Below are 10,538 nucleotides of genomic sequence, written 5' to 3' on the forward strand. Positions count from 1 at the left end.
TACTACAGGGATACTGCTACATCGATGTTCATAGCAGCACAATACACAATTGCTAGACTGTGGAACCAACCCAGATGCCCTTCAATAGATGAATGGATAAAAAAAAATGTGGCATTTATACACCATGGAGTACTATGCAGCACTAAAAAATGACAAAATCATAGAATTTGCAGGGAAATGGATGGCACTAGAGCAGATCATGCTTAGTGAAGCTAGCCAATCCCTAAAAAACAAATACCAAATGTCTTCTTTGATATAATGAGAGCAACTAAGAACAGAGCAGGGAGGAAGAGCAGGAAGAAAAGATTAACATTAAACAGATACATGAGGTGGGATGGAAAGGGAGAGAAAAGGGAAATTGCATGGTAATGGAGGGAGACCCTCATTGTTATACAAAATTACATATAAGAGGTTGTGAGGGGAATGGGAAAATAAACAAGGAGAGAAATGAATTACAGTGGATGGGGTAGTGAGAGAAGATGGGAGGGGAGGGAGGGGGGATAGTAGAGGATAGTAAAGGTAGCAGAATACAACAGTTACTAATAGGGCATTATGTAAAAATGTGGATGTGTAACCGATGTGATTCTGCAATCTGTATTTGGGGTAAAATTGGGAGTTCATAACCAACTTGAATCTGTTGTATTAAATATGATATGTCAATAGCTTTATAATGTTTTGAACAACCAATAAAAAAATAAATTAAAAAAAAACAAAAAACAAAAAAAAACAAAAGGAGAATAGAATCAAAGTTCCAAGCTAGGAGCTGCCTGAAACATGAGCAGAGGACCAAGAAGGTCACAAGGTCTGGAAGGATTGATAGCACAGGAGGATGGGAGAGTATCAGCAGGAGGTTCAGGAAGATTGAAAGAAACTGTTCCTGTAGGTCTTTTGAATAATTGTGAGAATTTTTGTTTTTACTCTGGATAAAATGAGAAGTCATTGCGGGACTGGCCTATATTTTAAATTAACACCATTGGTTGCCGATTTGTTAATACACAAATAAAAGGAGGAGAAAGAGGTATGATGATAAAATGAAAAGTTTGCATTGGCATTGTTTGTAGTGTGTAGATTAGATGTACAATGATGCAGAACCCAATTACAGCAGAAGTGGATAGACACCTTTGAAAAGTATTACATTGGAAAAGAGAGACATTTGTTAAACAATCAACAAGCAAAGCAAACCAGGAATCAGTTGTCTCTCAATATTTTTGTTCTGGGCTACTAGTAGTATAATCTGGGGTGTGATTATTCTTGATTATTGATATGGTAATGATGTAGAAAAAAGAGATGCTTTTAGAGGTGGTTCATTAGTCTTTATGTGACAAATTTGAGGTGACTATGGGTAAATAATAAAGACAGACACAAATCTCAGGAATCCAGAAAAAAAAATCTAAGCAGAAAATAAGAATGTGATACTTGACATCAAATATATGCAAGTCAAAAACAGCACACAGTAAAAGGTGACCAGGATGAAGCCCTGGTCTACACAATATTAAGATGGAAGAGGAAATGGAAGAAATAAACAAACAAACAAAAACATGGAGATGGAGCCACCAGTGAGACAGGAAAAAAAAAATGGAGGAGACGTGTCAAGTGCTGCTAATGAGTTAATTCTATGGAAGAAAAAATATTTGGCTACTAGTTTTGGCAAAATAGAGATCACTAGTGAAAATTTATGTGCAACTCTAGGAGGGAAATATTGGTTGAATTTGATTTAAGGGAAAATGGCAAGTGCTAATCCTTGTAAATGAAGCTTCACTCAAATGCTCCTGTGTTGAAGCTTAGGTTCCCAGTCCAGCAATGTTGAGTGGTGGGACCCCCGAGAAGTGAAGGATCTGAGGGCTCCAATTTCATCCGTGGATTCAGTTTGGGGCTAATGGCATAAGTAACTCTATGTAATTGGTGGAGCCTCCTTGGAGGAAGTAGGTCTCTGAGCACTTGTCCTCAGCCAGCTCCTCTCTCTCTCTCTCTCTCTCTCTCTCTCTCTCTCTCTCTCTCTCTCTTCCCCCTACCCAGCTGCCATGAAGTGGGCCTCTTTGCTCTGCCATGCTTTTTGGTCATGATCTACTTACGGCCTCACACAAGCCCAGATAGAATGGAGCAGACCGTGAACCGAATCGTGAGCCAAAATAAATCTTTCTACCTCTAAATTGTTTGTCCAAGTATTTTGTCACAGCAATGAAAAGCTAACAAATGCAGAAAGCAAGAATGTAGAGATAATCAGCTTAGACTATTACTGTGTAAGAGTTTGGCTGTGATAGCTGGTGGTGGAAGAATGATTTTTCAAGATTTAAGATGAGATAATGACATTATATTTTTTGATAAATGAAAAACTGTCTATGTGGAAGAGAGACCACAGTATTATTGAAATGTTGTATGTTAAATAGGCAAATGGTGAAAAAAATGAGAAAACCACAAATTAATGCATTTAGCATCATGTGTAATTCATCTATATTAACATACAAGGATACTGTCCCTGAAAATGTTGGGATGAATGTCTAATGTGAATATGTAGATTCTCTTGTCATTGCTTCTGTTTTGATGGTGAAGGAGGAGTCAGATTACCATATGGGAATAGTGTGTGTGTATGTGTATGTATGTATATGTATATATATGCATATAAGTATATATGTATATATATATATAAATGAGTCCGGTTACCATATGGGAATAGGCATATAGGATATTGACAATGAAGAAGTAGTCATGAAATACTGAAGTGGGTGAGAAGAGAAGTGACAGAACAAGTTAAAATAGTGTATTTGTCTAGTATCCTTATGGATTGTTTTGGACATTGTTAGATTAAGTTGATACCAATTCACATGATCAGGTGTTTCTTTTGATTCACTTTTAACCACATATTTTCATGTGTGCAATGGATGATTATATGAGGTTAGTTCAGATTAAGTTTTTCCAATAGGTAAGGCGAAGCACAGAGGATCCAAGGATATTATTATATTTAATAATAATTAAAATTAAGATTAGGTGTGGTGATCTTATACAAGATAAAAATTTCTTTAAAATTGCCAACAAATAAAAAATGTTTTTCTGCTCACCAGAGACCTTTTTCCGTATTATTCAGATTGAAAAATATAGTAGCTGTCCAATGATGGTCCACATTTGCTGTTTCACAGTTGCCCTTGTTAATGGAATTTATTCTGCTTAAGTGTTACTTTACAATAATGATTTTATTTTTATTTTTTGTGAAAAAAAAGAGAAAAAAGAGCTTTGCTTAAAATCCTATTACCAGAATAAACCATTTTACTTCCTTTTTGTATATATTTTTTTCAGATAAGTTTGTGGAAATGAATTTATTTCAATAACAGAAAATGTTTTCCGGCCATTTACACAGAGAAAAGCATTCACTTAACAAAATGATATAATTTATTGGACCTTTTCTTATTTAAAAATTCTTAATCTTAGTGACCCACTATATGACCCACTATTTCCTTAAATACTTTTAGTTTTTTATTCAATGCCCCTCACTAGTTTCTATTCTTATTTCTCACATGACACAGAAAAACCATTGATGACAAAATTTTTTCTTCCCTAGTCACTCTTCTCACTACACACTTTGGGTTGAATTAGCCCACTTTTCAGTTCCTCAAGTATGCTAAACCATTTATGCTTAATATAGAATTTTACTCTTTGACATTTTTTTTCACCAGAAAACTCTTTTTATAGATCTTCTATTCTTCTCTGAGCTCAGATTTCATAGTTTCCACTTAATTTTAGTTTCTGCCTTATTTTAACTTGTATATCCAAGAGAAGTTCAAACATAAGGTCTTTAATTCTTCTTTCAACCATACCTCTGTCCCAGCTTTCTCCTCCCTGACTTTTGAGTATTGCACCAGTATTTACTCAGGTGCTCATTTCAAACATGAGAATCTTTGATTTTATTCTGTCTACCATGCTAATGCATCATCAAATAATGCTTGTTCTTATGGAACTCAGAATAAGGTTTGAAGTCCTACCATGTCCTATATAACTAGGCTTCTCATGACCTTTCCAAATTAATTAACTGCTAGTCACTCTTCTCACTACACACTTTGGGTTGAATCCCACTTTTCCGTTCCTAAAGCATGCTAAACCATTTATGCTTTACATAGAATTTTACTCTTGATATTTTTTTTCACGAGAAATCGCTTTTTATAGATCTTCTATTGTCTCATATAAGTATTTTTCAAATGAAGCCTCCTCAGGGATTCCATTCATCAACTTTCCTATATGTGAAATTTTTTGTACTACTTTTACACTTTTGCTGTAAATTTGAATGATAAAAATCCAAGTTAGATAAATGCACTGACAAAAGTAAATAGTCAAAATTCTTATCAGTCTCTTGCCTCATTCCTCTTTATTTGGCTTCTTTTTCTTCTGGTCCTTGTTCCATCCTGAAACTTAAACTCTGAGGTGTAGATTTTCTATTTTAGTACACACAGACACACCCATCCCCTTCATTAGTTTCACTTCTCTTTATTTCTAGCCACTCAGCTAGTAAAGCTGTATTTTGACCACAGGAAGTTTATTTTGCTTGTTCTATCATTAATGCCCATATAGTGTTTGTTGTGTAGTGAATATTATCTAAATATTTGTTGAAGGAAAGGAAAAGATAATGAAAGTGGGAAAGAGAGGAAGACCAAAGAAGGAAGGAAGGAAGGAAGGAAGGAAGGAAGGAAGGGGAAATGCCTTAAAAAATCTGAATACCAGACTATGATAATGTGTTTTTAAGGAGCTGTTTGGTTCAAAATCATTATTTTGACAAAGCTTGAATAACAAAATTAAAGTGTTCTTTGCTGAGTCATCAGGGTAGGGTTATTTGACAAGATTGAAAGTGAATTTTTTTAACATTTGTTAAATTTCATGTATTCGTTCTATGTACTTTTCCAGTAGATATATCTCTTTAATACTTTGTAAAGTAATATATTATTAACAAGCAACTAGCTACTCTCTTTTATTCTGAATGTGCTCTGCCAATTTAAGTTTATTATTTCATTATATCCTCATCACTTCTGTAAGGTGCTAGAGGTACTGAAGCTCAAAAGATAATGTCTAAACACTCCTTGATGGAGACTGTGAACTTGATTGCATTAAGGGATGCCTGAGATTAAGAGACTTCTGCACGTGCCAATGAGGTGACTGGCACGAGGGACAGCCAATGGAGGGAATATCCATGCCCTGAATGTGGGCAGCACTCTGCAATAGGTTGGAGGTCCAGATGGAACAAAAGTCAGAAGGAAGAGGAAGTCAAAGATTGCAAGCTTGGTTCTAGAGTAGGCGTGTCCACTGCTGCTGTCATTTTGCTGAAGAATTTTCATTGACTCCTGAATGTGGACTCTTGTCACCAATTCTCCAGGATGTTCCCAGAGCTTCACCCTTGGACTGGGGCTTCCACACTGATCCCTTTTGTTTTTGACTCCAGCTTCTTGGACTAAGCTTCTACTTGTTCCTTTTGCCCTTCAGCCAGTTGTTATGGCACTATCCAGCTTCTGATCAGGTCAGTTAATCTAATAAACCGTTTTCTATAATATTATATATATATGAATAGCATGCTTGTTCTGTTCTTCTAGAGAACACTGACAAACAAACAGCTAATAATAATGAGACAAGACTTGATTTCTTGACTGCTCAAACCTGGGCACTGTGTCATTATGCCACATAGCACTTCTCAGAGTGCATTGTGCATGGCTATTGCAAAATCCATTACTCAACACTACTTTCATAGAAAACAATGGAGAAATGGATGATGTTAATATTCAGGCTAAAACGACACCTCAAATCTATGGCAAATGGATGTGAGTTCAATGCCATCTCTTGAAGGTACAAGGTTGTTATTACCTGATTTTCTTCCTGGCACTCCATGAGTGCCTCTACTGCAATCTTTCCTATCTCTTCTAAGAAATGATGGCCCCATGTGTTGTTTCTTCTTCTTCTTCTTCTTCTCCTCCTCCTCCTCCTCCTCCTCCTCCTCTTTTTTTGTTGGGGGAGGGCAGGGATAGAACCCAAGGACATTTAACCACTGAGCCACATCCCTATCCCTTTTCTTTATTTAAACAGTTTCTCCCTGAGTTTTCTAAGGCCTCATTAAGTTGCTGAGGCTAGCTTTGATCTACAATCCTCCTGCTTCAGCCTCCCAAGACACTGGGATTATAGGCTTCAGCCAATTCACCCAGTTTGTCTTATGCTTCATGAAGAAACTTCCCTTAAAATATATATTATTTTACCATAACTAAACTTAGTAAAAAAATTCAGTAACATAATATATTTCTTAGTTGATGCAAAATTGCTACAGCTAGTATAAAATTCAAAGACATTGGTAAATGAAGCAATTTTTAGAATTGAACTATTAAAATAGTCCATCAATCTGTTCAAAGAGATTTTATAATTTAATTATATATGATATATCATCAAGACTGGTTAATTTACTTGAAAACAAAATTGCATACTCATACAAAATAAATTTGGAATTTGATATTCGAAGCTGACTCAATTGTCATCAGTTATTTTTAGTAGCTAGTATTTTTACATGCTTTAGGATATTATTTTTAAAAAATCAGATATTATATATATAAATTATAAATTTAAAAATGTTATAACAATAGCTATAGAAACCAATTTCAGCACCGATTAGACAAATCCTAACATTTTAAGATAAACAACTACATTTCCTCTGGTGAAACAAAATTGAATCCCTTTTTCTTTTTGCAACTTTCAGTTTGGAAATGTGACAGTAATTATAAATCTTGCTGAAAAGATTTCCCCATCTTCTGGCAAACGTTTAAGTTTGCATTTGAAGAGGCCATGCTCATTATCTGTTACTCCGTTTTCCTCTTTATTTGGATGAATGTATTATTTTGTCTTTTGTGGCAAAGTCATTGTAACTATTAGGTTTCCTTACCAAGTATGTAAAAGATTACTAATTTATGAATAGCATGTCATGGAATATATTTATAAATATGCATGCACACATATATTGTGAAAACAATTCTTTTAAAAGTAAGAACTCTGAAGTATTTGGGGTTTCCTAGGAACGTGAGTATAGTGTTTCTGACTTGTGTAACACTGGGTAAAGGTATCTGTTCCTACTCTTGAGTTCAGTTGAGCTTCAGCAAGAATAAGAACATACAGTATGTCAAATATTTCCTCTCTAAATTAGAGGCTGCATCTTGTTTTGGATATTAAATTTTCGCCTTAAAATTTATTTGATTTAAACCTTTGTGTTCCAAATGTCTTCTGATATACCATAACTCAGATACTAATAACTATTTATGGCGACCAGTCACGCATAAATATAATTTTTAATAAGTCCACTTATTTTCTATTGAAACTACATTAGTTCTTGAACTGAATGATGAGAGCAGATTGATAGAATAAAAAAAGGAAGATGAAAGGTTCAATAATCTTCCTGACCAGATTGGCTGTCAATGACCTCTTGCTACTTTTCTGATTTCACCATGTTTCACAAGAGCTTCTTCAGACCAGAACAAGAAATATGTAGCCCCTGTCATCTAGCATTAATAATGACTCTTATCTCTTATAGCATTGACCTACAAATAAATGGCAATTAAAATCTACACAGGTCAGGCTCAAAAGTTCATTTCCAATATGACAGCCCAAACATCAGATGTATTAAAATATCGAATACAGACGAATCCTAGTCAGAAAGCAGTTTCTGGTATGAGATATTAAAATATAGTCTAAAAATATGGCTGATTATTATTTGTAAATCTCAAATGTAAAACAGCCTTCAGTAGTTTTTATTTTCATAATAAATGTTTCTCTTATCTCTTATAATATGACTTGTACTGCAGTTCATTTCATATGATAGTAATATAGGTACTATAGCTTGTTTTACTTTAATGTTTAATGTTTAATGGAAAGTATTTTATACCCTTTGAACTGCAAATCATTGGTATCTTTATATTTACAGGGCATTTCATCAAAATTAATAATTGTTATGAGTTATTATTTTCATATTAAAATTTGGGCTAGAAATCTCTATCTTTTAATTGAATTGTTAATTTCAATATCTTATATAATTACAATGTAGTGAGACTTATTTTAAGTGTTTTTCTATCTACACTTATTTATTTATTCATTTATTTTTTCATTACTAATTATCTTTCTTGCTTCTTTCAGATTTAACAACTGTTTTTTCCTCTTCTATGTAAATTCCTTTAATTGCTTTTTTCTGTTACATCATTCTTAATCTATTCCAAGGTATTTTATGAATGTCTAGTTTTTTCACTATAGATACTATTTCCCCACTATACAAAATATATATATATTTATCTCAAATGTGTTGTACCATGACCATATAATTTTGCATATACATATAATCCTATCTATACAAGGCTATATTTTTTCATTGAACTATAGCATATATTAATGTAATTAAGAAAAAAAAAACTTTTCCATCAATACAAGGCATTTATATATCTAGTCTCATTCTAACCTTAGCAATCCATCTGGAGTTATATATTTTCTTTCTAAAAGTTTTCCAAAGTAGTTTTTATGGTACAGATAGTTTCAAGGTAGTTTGATGGGAGGGTTGTTTGTTTTTTCATTTGTTACCTTTTGCAGGGAGCAGGGGATACTGGGGATTAAACTTAGAGGCTCTTGACCACTGAGCCACATCCCAGCCCTCTTTTTTTAATTTAGAGGCAGGGTCTCACTGAGTTGCTTAGAGCCTCAATGTTGCTGAGGCTGGCTTTGAACTCTTGATCCTCCTGCCTCAGCCTCTGATCCACTGGGATTACAGGTATGTGCTTGTTTCCCATTGTGTGTCAGTGTTTGTTTTTCTGATTCTTATGAATCCCATTATTGCTTGTATCTGGCTCCTCCCAAGATTCATCTTCCAAGATTTATAACAATTTTTGTTTTGTAACAATTTAATATATCCAAATATGATTACCTTTGTATTTAGCCTACTTTAAGATATCTGAACTTCTAGAATCTGTGTGTTTTTCTTCCTGTTAGAGACATCTGCTCTATCATTTCCTTATATCATCTAATCAATTAATTTTTCAGTATGCTTTTCTCTTTCTACTTCATATTGTATGTATACTTTCTACTGGTGTAGCTACAAAATCATTCTTTCCTTTGCTATCTTATATATCCTGTTAATCACATCAAATTTTAATTTTCAATTTCTTTGAACTTCCGTTTTATTAACTTTAGTTCTGTTCTTCTTTTCAGTAATTAATGTTTGCTTTTCTTCAGGTGTTTGGATATATTCATAGCAACTGCTTTAAAACTACAGCCTGGTCATTGCTACCTCTGGATTATCTTGGATTATGTGTTGTTTGATTAAGTTTTCTATTGTTTCTTGAATCATATTTTCCTACTCTGTTGATTCTTTAATGACTTTTATGGTTTGTCAGATATTTCGAGTAGTGTACTCTTCAGGCTCCTTAGTCTGTTAATCTTTACTAAGAAAATTGATTTCTGTTTAACTAGGTATATTTTTTTTAATTTTTTATTGTTGGTTGTTCAAAACATTACATAGTTCTTGATATATCATATTTCACACTTTGATTCAAGTGGGTTATGAACTCCCATTTTTACCCCATATACAGATTGCAGTATCACATCAGTTACACATCCATTGATTTACATATTGCCATACTAGTGTCTGTTGTGTTCTGCAGCCTTTCCTATCCTCTACTATCCCCCCTCCCCTCCCCTCCCCTCCCCTCTTCTCTCTCTACCACGTCTACTGTAATTCATTTCCCCCCCTTGTATTATTTTTCCCTTTCCCCTCACTTCCTCTTATGTGTACTTTTGTATAACCCTGAGGGTCTCCTTCCATTTCCATGCAATTTCCCTTCTCTCTCCCTTTCCCTCCCACCTCTCACCCCTGTTTAATGTTAATCTTCTTCTCATGCTCTTCGTCCCTATTCTGTTCTTAGTTACTCTCCTTATATCAAAGAAGACATTTGGCATTTGTTTTTTAGGGATTGGCTAGCTTCACTTAGCATAATCTGCTCTAATGCCATCCATTTCCCTGCAGATTCTATGATTTTGTCATTTTTTAATGCAGAGTAATACTCCATTGTGTATAAATGCCACATTTTTTTAATCCATTTGTCTATTGAAGGGCATCTGGGTTGGTTCCACAGTCTTGCTATTGTGAATGGAGCTGCTATGAACATCGATGTAGCAGTGTCCCTGTAGCATGCTCTTTTTAGGTCTTTAGGGAATAGACCGAGAAGGGGAATAGCTGGGTCAAATGGTGGCTCCATTCCCAGCTTTCCAAGAAATCTCCATACTGCTTTCCAAATTGGTTGCGCCAATTTGCAGTCCCACCAGCAATGTACAAGTGTACCCTTTTCCCCACATCCTCGCCAGCACTTGTTGTTGTTTGACTTCATAATGGCTGCCAATCTTACTGGAGTGAGATGGTATCTTAGGGTGGTTTTGATTTGCATTTCTCTGACTGCCAGAGATGGTGAGCATTTTTTCATGTACTTGTTGATTGACTGTATGTCTTCCTCTGAGAAGTGTCTGTTCCCGTCCTTGGCCCATTTGTTGATTGGGTT

The sequence above is a fragment of the Marmota marmota genome, unplaced genomic scaffold, assembly GCF_001458135.2.
Source record: "Marmota marmota marmota unplaced genomic scaffold, marMar, whole genome shotgun sequence".
Taxonomy (NCBI): domain Eukaryota; kingdom Metazoa; phylum Chordata; class Mammalia; order Rodentia; family Sciuridae; genus Marmota; species Marmota marmota.